Below are 13,749 nucleotides of genomic sequence, written 5' to 3'. Positions count from 1 at the left end.
TGACATAACTTACATGTAACAGTTCTTCAATGGACAATATAGGAGCTTTAACTTATTAACTATAAATGAATTACAAAAATATAAATATGAAAGATTTTGGAACTCACGCGAACCATAAGATGCACCCGAGTATAGCTGAAAATAATTCTATGCATACTGACGGCAGGTTTCGGCTGAGTTGGAATTTCGGTCAATTTTCGACCGGAACCGAAATCACAACCGAAACTAGTTTTACTGCCCGAAACTGACCAAAATCGAAACTCCGATCGGTCACCATAATTAACTTAAGTTTGATTAAATATGTAAAAATATACCGACCGTGTATTTATTTTATTTTAATTAAGAAAATCAATTGAAATTATTTAAATAAATATGAATGAAAACATAAATAAATCAAAGACGTGATATAAAACTTCTCAGTTAGGTTTCGTCGAATTCTATTACAACCAATTTGGGCTTCCGCCTAAGTAGCCATTTTGAAGAATGGTAAAGTTTAAGATTAAGAGTATTGACTAAATAAATATCTACAAAAAACATTAACGTCAATAACCACATAAAAATTAATATGCCTGCTGGTTTTGGAACCCAACTGTCAAGACGTACAAATAAACTAATGTAAATATTTTCAATATAATTTATATTTATAACACTTACCAAAAACAAGGGCCCGACTCTATTTTGGCAAGTTCAATCTGAATTGTTTTTATTTTTTCTTATGTTTTGTTGTTAGGTTAATTTATTTTTTAACATTTGAAAAAATAATATTTACCTAAAATACGGAGTTTCTGAAAATTTAGCGTACTCTATTTCAACTTCACCTCCCTCCACCCATTCCCTTTTGAACTTAATAACTTTAACTTAACCTTTAGTTCTGTCTGCGAAACAGAACCAGAATCTTGGACCAGTGTTTTCGACTCAATGTCTACTCTTATGAAAACGAAAAAACCAAGTGGAAATTAGTCTGCCTCGTGGTGTAGCGGTTGACTTATTCACCTACCATACTTGAAGTCTCGGGTTTAATTCTTGACGGGGTAGATGTAAAATGGGGTTTAACCTTAGCACGGGTCTTCTCTTACTAGGCATTGCTTTATAATATATTTTTGTTTATGTAAAATAAAACATCAGTAAAATTATTATTTTTTAAATGTGGTTTAACACTAATATTTGTTTGTCCCTCGACTGGTACCTGAAGTGCAAGACTAATCATTTATCTTCAGGTATCAGTTGATCAAGGTACGCTGCATTTTCTGTTTTAATGTAGTCCATCAAGTGTAGATGAAGAAATGTTGAATGAAGTCATTAATTTTATTTATGTTTTATTTTATTTATACATTTTCTTTATCCTAATTTGTCCAGTTTTTTTTCAATCCGCTCAAGCGTATAGTGAAATAAAAATAATAAAACTTTCTTACAAATAAATGCTCGTTTAAATTATAATAAACTTCTTATATTTGTATATCCCTCAGATCCGATAAAATAGAGTTATAACTCAAAAAAACAAAACTTCCATCTGAGCCAAAAATCTAAATTATCACATTGTCTTAATATCATTCTTTTTTTTATTTTCACCCTTTAAAGCGATGCCTATGTGTCATAAGTATTTTTTATTTTTATTTATCAGTATAAAGATACATATTACAAAAAAAACGTACCTATCCCTAACTCGATGAGGCCAAGAGCCCTGTCTTGAGTTGGGATACAGCATAATGGAAAGTTGTAGCAAGCATATTATTGAAGAAGTCTAAAACTATTTTTTTAATGTAAACATAAATTTTAATAAATATCTGGACAAAACGCTTAATAGTTTGTCAATCTACGCAATGTCTTATTTAATTTTTCTTTAAAAAATCTGTACTTTTTAAATTGAAAATCAAGAACTATGTAATTTTTAATAGCGTATGAGAGTTTTTTTAATGATTTGTTCTGTATTCTAGATAGTTATTTTTTTACTAGTTGTGCAGATGTTGGGCTACCAGGAACTCGCTGATGTAGAGGTGCCAAATAGCCCACGACAGTGGCTTGTTTCTCGGCACAATATTCGCGCAGTACATATGTATGTGCTGTAAAAGATGATAAAAATATTTTTTACTATAATTGATGTATGTGTTGATTTAAGTATGCATGTACTCGTATATGTATTATTTTATGTACATTTTTTTAGACGCCATAAGCATAATTCAAATAATGTAGAATGAAAAGTGGGTTGTGCTCAATGAGGTATTCATATAATTAGGAAAAAAAATATTATGTTAAACATAAAAATAATTAAACAAACTCTCAATTATAAATCACTTTTTTAAAGTAACGACTCTATTTTATTGGATGTGCGATATGTAAATGGCTCCACCCCTGTTGTATCATACATTTACAAGATTATCGTGTGATTCCTTAGGAACATATGTTTATATTAATACGAGTGCGATCTCTGTGAGTTATGTGGCAATTTACAACGTCATTAACATTAATTTTAACGATAAAGTTAATGTTTCCTTGTATCTGCTATAATAATATATATAAATTGTATTTAAGTGTGGGATAACTCAGTAGGAATGTAGATGGTATCATTTACTCGCGTAATATGAATGTCAACAGAAAACATTGCCCATCAACAAATTAATTTATCATTATTCTTTTTACTCTTTTTTGATTCTTTTTCATGATTTTTTTTATTTTTTTAAAATTATCTTTTTTAAAGATTTAATAAAGGATCAATCTGCTAAGCGTTTATTTTTAAAGCATGTCAGCAGTTAGAAAAGGAAAGATATGGAATGAGGTAATGAAAAAATACACCATAACACCCAGACAAGGAAGTCCAGTTTTTTTATTTGTTAACATACCATTTAACTCGGCTAATTTTTGATAAATATTTTTTTATGTATCGCTATGATTTTTTAAAGTTTTGTAATTTTGAAATTACTCCGCCAGTGACGTCACAAGTTCTAGTCGGTGAGTTCTGCTGATTGATGAGTTGGCTTCCCGGAAACCAGAAATTTATCACAAAACTGTATCATTGGTTGATTCGGAAGAATTTGAAATGTAATTCAAAGTATTTTATTTTTTTCTACGTTTTTAAATTACGTTCAAAAATTAAACTTTCTTATTTTAGTAATAGTGTAATAAAACATTTTTTGTATTGGCGCACTGAACTCTAACAATCTAAGGCAATTCGCCGATATCTACAGCTCTGTGTGTGGAATAGTACCAGGGTAGCGCCCCGATTACAATGGGATGTTTGATACATTAATAAATGTTAGTAAAAACATGTAATACAAAGCAACAAAGATTCATTGCAACATCATAATTATACATGTGAAACCACTATCCATTCAATTAAGAATAGTCCAGAAAGAGGGTAGAATCATATTTGAGTACATCGGACTGTGTCCAATAATTCCCCCACTCCGCCTTACTTTTGCCGCTCGCATTCGTGAAGTCGCCGGGTAATGTTGCTTGATGGGGGAAAAAAAATCATAACACAAATGTAAGGAAAAAAAAGTAATCTGTTGATTTCTCTAAAATTTTATTGTGCACGCGGAAACATTGAATGACACAACAGAGTAGATAAGTAAAGGGTCATTTAACAAGATTAATTGAATTAATAAACTTTGAATATAAATATAAAACAAATTTTATTTTGCATAAAACGGATATTTTTATATCATGTTAAAAAGTATTTGATGTTTTAAAGATAATGTCGTTCAAATGTCCCCCACGGCGTTGTTAAATCTGGGGTCTAATTTTCATTAATTCTTTCATTAGATGAGCAAAGTAGGGTAAAAAATTTACTACTCTGGCAACACTAACGAAATTTCTTTTTTGTTTCTTCGACAATCTGACAGATGGAAAAATAATTCAATTTTTAAGTAATGCATTTGTTATATACACATTCATTTGCAAATTACCGATGAAATGTGATTGCACCCTGTTTCTTTAAGATCCTAGCAGTATTTTTCCCTCTCTGGAAAAGAAAGGAAAGAGGAGATGTTTCCTCTCTCCGGTGGAGGTTTTCGTCTCTTCTTTCTCTTCGCGAACTCTTTTTAAACTTTAAGGGGACACAACACGGCATAGTTAAATTCAAATCAGCAGTTGCGTACTGAGCGACGTCTACTAAGAAAATAATCGGTCAAAACGTAAACCTACTTATTTATGAGTAGTTGAGTCACCTTCTGTTTGATGTGCATATGCGGTTTCTGGACTATTCTTAATTTTATGCCTCTATGTATCGTTTTTAAAGGGACTTATTGAAAGAAACTATGAATGCGGGAAAACAATGAATGCGGGAATAAGAGGTCAATACACAAGGAGATGCGATCGGGTAAAGATACCGCCCTGGCAAATTGCATTACCATTGGCAGGTTAAAATTCTAAAAAAGATAAAAGTTTCAGGTGTTAATAAATGTATTTAAATAAAATTAGAAAGCAGAATAAAAACAAAAAAAATATTAAAATTTATTGCATTGGAAATAATCTTTCACCGACGTTTGTCTTTTTACTGTTTTATTCCCGTAAATCAACATTATATTTTCGGCTTTGCAAATAATATTTTTTTCGGCATCAGTTATTGAATGTGAGTAGTATAATGTTTTAAATCTTTCGAAGATAGTGCATGCTTCTGAAAATGAAGGCACAGGCAGCGGCTCCTCTTCATCAATATCGACCTCTATAGCCGTCTCTTTCAACCTTGCGTTACACAAGCTTTCGATAGTTTATATCCCACACGTTCGGATATTGTCGTCAAATGTAACAAAATTGTTGAAATTCGTCTGTGTATCAAGTCTTCGCCAATCATCTTCAGAAACCTTAACTTGTTCTAATTGTCACTTTATCTCTCTTTCTCTTTCGAACGTTCTGCGCATTAGAACATACACAAAATATTAAAATATGTCAAATACGCATCGTAATTCAAACGATGAATGCTGTAAAATGGTGAATAGAGAAACGATCGATGCGATCAATTTTTGTATGTTTTATATGAAATTATTTCGAAGTTGGAAGAAATAAACGACACATCCGGGAAAACGATTATTCGAGGAACTATAGATAGAGGTTTCACGTGAATCAATTATGCAATATTGCGGTCAAAAGATCTTGCAAGACCGACTCGAGCGGACGATTCTCTTAACTTGTCCACGTATACGCAATCGTCACCGTGCATATTCTATGTATTTTGCCCGTGTTTTTACTCTGAAACTGTATGAAAAATATCACATCTGATAAAATCGTGGCTGGAGCAAGATGGTGAACCGTGTTTTGGAGGGAAGACAATATACACACTTCATGCAGTGCTAGCGCCTGCGCAAATATGGTATGCGTTTGTAATTTCACTTTCAACATGTGTACTGACAGAACATTAGTAAGAATTAAGGTGATTTAGGTATGTATACTGTGCGTTTTAAACAGTATGCAAATAAAAACAATGGCGGATTAAGCATTAGCGGCTGTCATTGCACATATTCTTATTGCTCGGTAACCATGTCATTCTTATTCTTATTAAAGGTCGAGGTCAGTTCTGTACAAGCTCCTAACGTCACTGCGACCTGTGAACATCTATTGTGACGGGTCTCCATGAATAGTTCTCGCCGTCTAAGTCCAGGTCTTTGAAGAGCCTGGCTACTGCGAGGAAGGCGAGAGTTCTCATTTTGCTGAATCTCCCTCCAAGCCCTGAACCGTAAAGTATCAGACTATTAAGTAGGAAGCGAGCTAATCAACATCCTTAGGTTTAAACAGTGGTCCCCGAGGATGCGGCTTCTTTTAGGTTGTAAAGCATCACATTCACATAGAATTTGTATTGGTGATTTCTCATCAGCACTACAGAAACTACATCTAGAAGTTTCGGAATGGTTCATTCAAGCAAGGTGTTCGTTAAATCTGCATTGCTCTGTTAGGGCTTTAGTGATAACCCTCCCGTGATTTCGGCTGAGCTTCTTAAGGTCTAAAGCAAACCTTTCCTAATACCCTTTTATCGGTTCCTTAGCATGGTGCTGACCAGATTTTTTTGTGCCAAAGCATTACGCTCTGCTTCTTGGCCCATGACATAAGCTCGTTATGAAAGGCACATTCACAACATCCGAAAGGAGCTTTTCAAACATATTATTTACATTCACCTTTTTCTCGGATTTATGCTACAATAGCTGAGTCCACCATATACATATATCCAATTTCGTTTTTCAGTAGTATCTTGTAAGTATTTAAATACACTTTTTAACACGCTTCGACACGTACCCATGTCTTCGTCAGGACATTTATTACACATCCACAAATCCCACTACGCCTTATCATAGTGGTTGCACAAAAATATAAAACTAACATAATATTAAAAGCCGACATTAACGAGCACTGATAAAAATTAAAAATATATCATTTCTTCTGAGATAGTTGAAAAATAGAGGAGGCGAGGAAGGGAACCGGTAGACATAGAAAAGTCGGTAAGTGGTTATATTTAAATATTTACTAACATTTAATAAAATGTTTGACCACAAAGTTAATGGTTGAAATATTAGTAATATTTTCTTTTAGGTTTGATTGAATTTATTATAAGAGCCTTAGATATTAAATGACACGTATTCGCTGGGGGCTGTCGGAGTGAAAAAGTTAGCAATTTGCCTGGTGTTCTGAGTTTAATAGTGTTTGACAGCGCCCTCTGTTGGCTGTTCTTGCATTCCGTGCGACGCGTTGCGACGTTCAGTTATACGATGTTTTTCAACGTCAGTAGATTTTTCAAACATTCATCATTCACAACTACTAAAATATTTCAACAGTTTTTATTGTGTTAATTGAATTGAATAAAAAATTTGATCAAAGTTGACACAAGTAACTTGATATCACCTGCCTAGTTCGTAAAAAAATATTTCTTAATTTATTCGTCTTTCCGGAAGGCTTACAACGAACTACTGTATTTTATTAATGCTACAAAATAATCCCATTCTAGCCTTGTGAGATGGTTTCTTGTTAGTAAAAAGTTTTGATATGCCTACAGTTATAAATATTAATATATGCATGCGTGAAGAGGAAGTTAATCTTGCCAAAAATATAATGTGACCTGTAATCCGTGTGTTTTTAAAAAAATATTTTGATCTTAATTATTCGAATTGTTTTTATACAAGCTAGAACAGTTTTTTTTATAATTTTAATTTAAACGTTGTATAAGGATTTTCAAATAAAACATCACATTTTTGGATAGATGCATTACGAAGTAGGTAAATTTAAGATTTTTTTTAAATATTTTTTTGACATAAAACCAAAAAAATCATACAAGCATAAAGCTGCCTGTGCTTGAGTTAAACCTCCTGAATTTTTGTGGGAAGTGAAAATAAAAGAAAAAAACAACAATATTTTGAGTTTGTCCAAATTTTTGTAGACAAGGACTGGATTCAACTCCCTGGGGAGCTGTTAACATTAACATATTACAACAGAGATGAAGAAAATTTTAAAGAAGGTAATATAGAAGTCGAGGCATCTACAGGGCTTATGACCTGTCATTAGCTGGTTTAAGTGGCCACTTTACACACTGTGTAACATTCACCATTCTGCCCATATTTGAACATCTATATTACTTCAAGTCCTTGTCCTTCAGTCCTTGTCTACAAAGATTTGGACAAACTCAAAATATTGTTGATAAATCCACCTGGTCCATGACGAAGTATAGAAATTGAAAAAATAAAAATTTCAGGCGTTGCCTAGTATGTAGGTGAAATAATTCAATTAGATGAATCTCACCCGCATAAATAAAGGTTTCAGCTCTTTAACTTCACAAACATCAACAGATGAAAGAGTTGAAGTAATATAGATGTTCAAATATGGGCAGAATAGTGAATGTTACACAGTGTGTAAAGTGGCCACTTAAACCAGCCAATGACAGGTCATAAGCCCTGTAGATGCCTTGACTTCTATATTACCTTCTTTAAAATGTTTTTCATCTCTGTTGTAATATGTTAAAAGAAAAAAACATAATTTCTACTATTATTTGCATTTATATGTGTTTTGTTTATTGTATTAGTATTTGCTTTGGGGGACGACACGATTAAATTAAAAATAATTTGTACTTTTTACCACGTACAAGTTTATTAAATAAACACAACTAGTTTTGGATGGTCATGCCGAGAAGAGAACGTCTTCTAAAAAGAAAAACAGTCCAGGCATCTACAGTACTTATGACAGGCTTTTGTATAACTAAGGTGATAACTTTTTTTGTGCTCATATATTTGTAAATTAGCAAACAACCAATTGAATAAAAGGTGTTATTTATATTATTTTAGTTTCAAAATATATGTGAGAAATAATAAAATTAAATAGGTACAAAAAAAACTAGCGATATGTGTAGGTATGAATACAAGTTAATTAATATTGATAGTAATATTTAATCAAAAAAAGGAATAAAAAATGAAGAAAAGAGCAGAGATTAAGAAAAGTAAATATGTTTCTTTAGGCGTGATTTAAACACAGATAAGTAGAAACATCTTTGATAGTGGGTGGATATTGATTCCACAGTCGAGCTGCATTTTATGAGTTGAAGAAGATGGAGGAATCGTAGATGGGACAAAAGGGTGTGCTTTCAGAATACAAACGAAGAGGCGAACCATAAACTGCGTTGAATTCTGATAGAAGTATATGGAAGCGTTAAAACCATAAAGTACAATGGCACATTTCTGGTCATGCGGTTATAAGAGAAGATCCCAGCAGAATGCTCGTACGAGGTTTTCCTGTAATTTGAATTATTTAATACCAAAATCAGGTAAGACTTTCGCTCGGAGAATTTTCTCTTTTGTGGCCCTAAGAGTGTTCAATGTCCTGAATGAACATACCAAGTCCTACAAAACGAAAGCCATTTTCAGGAGAAGTATACAAGTTTAGAATTTGTCTAAGGTAAGAGACCATTGCAGGAGACTGCTGTGAGACACCACATAGATTTATAAACTATTTAGTGTGTTTTCCAGATGTTTAATAAAATGTATGTTCATGTAATAATATTTTTTTTTAGTATTCTTCAATAATATGCATACTTTCACTTTCCATTATGTAGTTTTCCAACTCAACATCGAGTTCTTGGCCGCATATAGTTAGGGATGAGTTTTTTTTAAAAATTGAGTATCTTTGTTTGAATAAATAATTAAAACGAACGAATAAAAGTGATGGGGAGTTTTTTTATATGGGAGTTGCTTTATTATTTACCTTGCTTATAATATACAAGGTTAATATTTCAAAAGTGGATTTTTCTGCAATTAAATTTCTTTAAATTTATCTAAACTGTTGGGATCAGGAGGGATATACTAATTATGGGGAGTGACAGTCTTTACTATCAAACATTTGCCTTTCAGTTTAATGTTTGCTATTTACTTTTTATTTCAATTTTCGGAAGATAGCTTTAAAGTTCCTTTAGGTATGTATGTTATATTATTATCCCTATATTTCTCCCGAGAATTCTCGAGATTGTTACTATGCATATTGAACGAGCTCAAAAGCAAACTTATTTTTAATAGATGCATATGTCAATCTGTCACATCCATATTATTTGCTTTGCATTTATTTTACGCAATGCAAAAGGCTTGCAGTTGACCGCACTTTCTCATGATCCGCCATTATGGATATTTCCGTCCATATTATGTGACGCGTGGTGGCGTGGATAATTTGCACGCGATAATAAAATATGATAATACTCACGTGAAACTTGATTCTCTAAGCTTAATATGAGATGTATTTATTGCAAAGATCTCAGGATAATAAAATGATCTGAAACTTAGCCCTCTCCGTGTCCGGGCAAATGAACAATACAGTTCTGCACGTGAAATAGAACCAGAACCCCAAACGTGTGTTTTTGACTCTGAAGGCTAATCTCTGGTAGTAATCATGAATAAAGAAATCGAGTGGAGATAAGCCAGTCACGTAGTGTAGTGGTCGGCGCGTTCGCCTACCTTACTTGAGGTCGCGGGATTACTTTTTGGCACGGGGTGCGCAGTGATGGGAGTACAAAAGCAGTGTGCCTTATGCATATAACAAATTGTATTCATATACTGTTTTTTTTAACCAAATACATTAAAAATAAAATAAATATACACATAATGGACGATTGTTTTTAGAATGTAAAATGAACTTAGTTATGCAGAAAGCAGCCAGTCATAGAAAAGTGAAACTGAGATAATAGCACTTTTGTGAAACAGGTGAGTAATCGAGTACACACAACAGTTGGACTGTTTTTTTTCTTTGACAAATGACGAATAATGCACGCATTTATATTTTTTGTGATAAAAAAACGAATTTAGTTATGTATATGACGAGGTTAAATGATTGTAAAAGTCTGGCTGACCACAGAACCTAAGATGTGAATTTTGCAGAAATCAGCCAGCCCCAGTAAAACTCTGATAAGTGTTATGTCAATTTGAATTGATCATTTTATTTTATGTTTATATTAGTGTACTTAATCGTAAATAATCACTTAATTCATTTGTAAAAATAACTTTTAAAATAATTTATTTATGTTTTAAAAGAATTTTGGTTATATTTTAAAGTCTGGCTGACTACACAACCCAAAATATGCATTTGGCAGAAAACGGCCAGGAATGGAATCTCATACAAACTCAGAATGTATGAGATGACTTTCGTTTTTATGACATTTTGACATCATGGAATTTTCAGAAGGTGATTATAACAGTTTTTTTTTTATGAAAGCGGCCTGACTGTTTTAAGCAAAATATAGCATTGACCTTCCTGAATATGATAACACCAAAATATGTTTTTTTTCTCAATTGTGGACTGGCTGCTTTCTGCATAACTACATTCATATATCGTACCCTCTTCCCCCCCCCCCCTGTCAAGTGTGCCGTGGAATGAAGTGCACCATTCCAAACTGCCTTGACTAAACATTTTATCAAACCCGCATACGATTGCATACTGGCACTCTAACATAATATTTATTTATAATAATAACATATTTATTTGGTCTTAAAATTAACAATCAAAGCTTTTTTTAAATAAATAACTTTTATTATTGAATATATTATATACCTCTTACAGTATAATTATATTGAGCACATTGTTTTATATTGATCTGTAGTCAAAACTTGCGAATGTTATCATTTTTAAAACATTGCATTTTAATGTTATAATCGATCTAATGAAATCGAATAAAATAATCGGGTTGTGGTCCTGTAGCTAGTGTCTCGGACTCACGGACCAAAGGTATGTGGTTTGAATCCCACTCTACCCCAACTTGATTCCATTTTCTAATAGTGAGTTATTTACAACCCGTTGAAAATGGCCCTCAAAATGAAATATTTGGGTAAATTATAAGAACGCAAACATTATTATTTTTTTTTATTTTTTTTTATGTATTTATTTCAATAGCTGTAAAGACGACACAACTTAATGATGTCTTTATCGCGTTTGCAACCTCGTAGTCCAGTGGTCCACGCACGATGTCTTTGGTACAATCCCCGATAAGGTTGGCACGAAATATCTATTAAATACCCAATATATACCAGACCCTAGACAGGCACCTAAAGCGTAAGACTGATCACCTTGCCTTCATGTAACAAAAAAATGAGTTTTACCCTGATTGGTGTACCAATAATATGCCCAAATAATTCACGTGTAATACGTGATTTCATAATTTTAATGCATATATTTTAGGCTAGTATAAAACAAAAACCGTTCTTTATATTCAGTTACTATTTTTAGAACTTTGTGTTATACTTTCATAAATAACGTAAAGTAAAAAAAAAAGTACACAGTTCTCAGCACTTCAAGAGATGATGTATGTTTAGATAAGTACTTAATTAGATACGTTTATGATATTTGAATGAAATATCATAAACGTATCTAATTAAATTAAATTAAATTTAAAAAAAATTGCATAAAAAACCGTTCAAACAGCTTGCATGAATATGTTTTAAATGCTCAGATGACAATTTCTATAGAAAATGAGAAAAAAAATATCGGCACTAAATGCCAATAAAATAAGTTAGTGCATTAATTTGTTTACTTGGCGCCATGATCAAATGCTAAATTTAAACAAAAATGGTTAAATAATTTAATTTTCTACGATTTTCATCAAATATTTATTGAAATAAATACGAAAAAAAAGGAATTCTTATTTCAAAGATCAAGACAGAAAACTTTGCCTCGTTCCTCACGAAAAATACAACCAACGCTATCGGATTCTAAATTGACACTGCAGTAGGCAATAAAACTCCCTATAGTACGATAATGCTGCACTCTGACGGTAGACTACGTGCATTTTATTTATCACAAAAAGTGTATATATGTGTAAGTTAAATAACTCAACAAAATTATCAGATGTCAAACAATCTTATTTTTTACATTCAAATTAACGGGTGCCGAGAAACTGAGTTAGTTGTGCTAACTATGTAATGGATACTTAATTATATAATATCGTCTTCAATTGTTTAGTTTAAAACAGCATTTATCGATATTATTCCTGGCCGATTCCCTTCTTTTTATCATTTCCTTGACCCATCCTTATGGTACCTACCTTACATCAACTTAGAAGATTTACTGATATATAAATTTTATATTTGGAACAAAATAAACAAATTTTTGACATTAAATCACATCGCATATGAATTCTGGAAGCATCGTGTGTTGTAAAAATTGCTATCATAAATTATTCAATAATTGATAGTGAACTTTCATCATCCAGTGCGCCAATATTGAAAACATTCTCATCGCATCAAAAGTAGGTCCATTCCCGTTGCATCCTTCTTTTTATTCAAATACTCGAATGACATTCATTTTTACATTATACAGTCCGCTTATCGTTTACAGTCGTCAATGTCGATTTTTCGTCTTTATTCAGCGAAACTTAGATACGCGGTCTTGACGGGGGAGGTGAGAGTGCTGGCCGGCGATATGGCCTCCTAGAGGCATCTGATGATGTCCACATCCTCCACTTAAGAGCAGATGTAGTAAAAAAAAAAGAACTGACGAAAGTGGTTCTACTCTTACTCCAAATCTTTATTCAGAGCAGCTGCGGACAAAATAAAAATTGCCATGATGATAGCAAACTTTCACGCACACTAATATTAAATATTTATTTTTGTTTGATGAAAACATTTATTGCTACCTTTGCAAATTAAATCTACTGGAAAGTTGACTTACTAACTAAAACACAAGTCATGCGAGAGAAAATTAAGACGATGTATTATTTTACATATTGTTTGAAAAGAATTATGAGCTTTGTGAAGTGTGTGTTATTATGATGATGTTATGTGTAATGAAATTTCACAATGAAACATTAAACAATATGAATATACTCACAATTGTATAAAATAAGGTTAACGATTATCTCACTCATCTGAAATTCAATAATTATTAATTAAATTAACTGATTGAAATAAAAATTCACTACAAAAAGTATTAAACTCTTGATTACGTCATTTTTTAAAAAGAAACATATTTACCTACTCAAATATTTTTGTAAAAATGTATCTGACAAAAAGTTGAATAAAATACACACAAGTGTCGCATATTGACTATTTGACTAAATAGGTACCCTCTGTAGACCTTTTTAATGCTCATTATCTCCTGGTTAAAGAATTGAAGATTTCAAGGATAGCAAATGAGCTCTTATTCTATCCCTGCTTCGTGTTTAAGTTCTTTCGTATCGGGTATAGCGGGAACGAGAGCAAGATAGGATAATAATCATTACGGGTGATAAAACGTTGGCAAATACATATGACTTTGAAACAAATCGACAATCTTCCGAGAGGCGCTTGCCAACTGAGCCGAAACCCAAAA

The 13,749-nt window shown here is 32.4% G+C and overlaps 1 protein-coding gene across 1 annotated transcript in view; it reads left to right on the top strand.

The window, feature by feature from the left end:
* lft (Limb expression 1 family member lowfat) overlaps positions 1–13,749 on the top strand; it is a 189,167-nt gene that overhangs the window by 33,159 nt on the left and 142,259 nt on the right. The gene's annotated exons all lie outside the window — the stretch shown is intronic.

The sequence above is a fragment of the Micrasema longulum genome, unplaced genomic scaffold (genome assembly GCF_059751315.1).
Source record: "Micrasema longulum isolate JH-2025_06_02 unplaced genomic scaffold, ASM5975131v1 h1tg000725l, whole genome shotgun sequence".
NCBI lineage: Eukaryota > Metazoa > Arthropoda > Insecta > Trichoptera > Brachycentridae > Micrasema > Micrasema longulum.
This window is presented reverse-complemented; position numbering and strand designations above follow the sequence as displayed.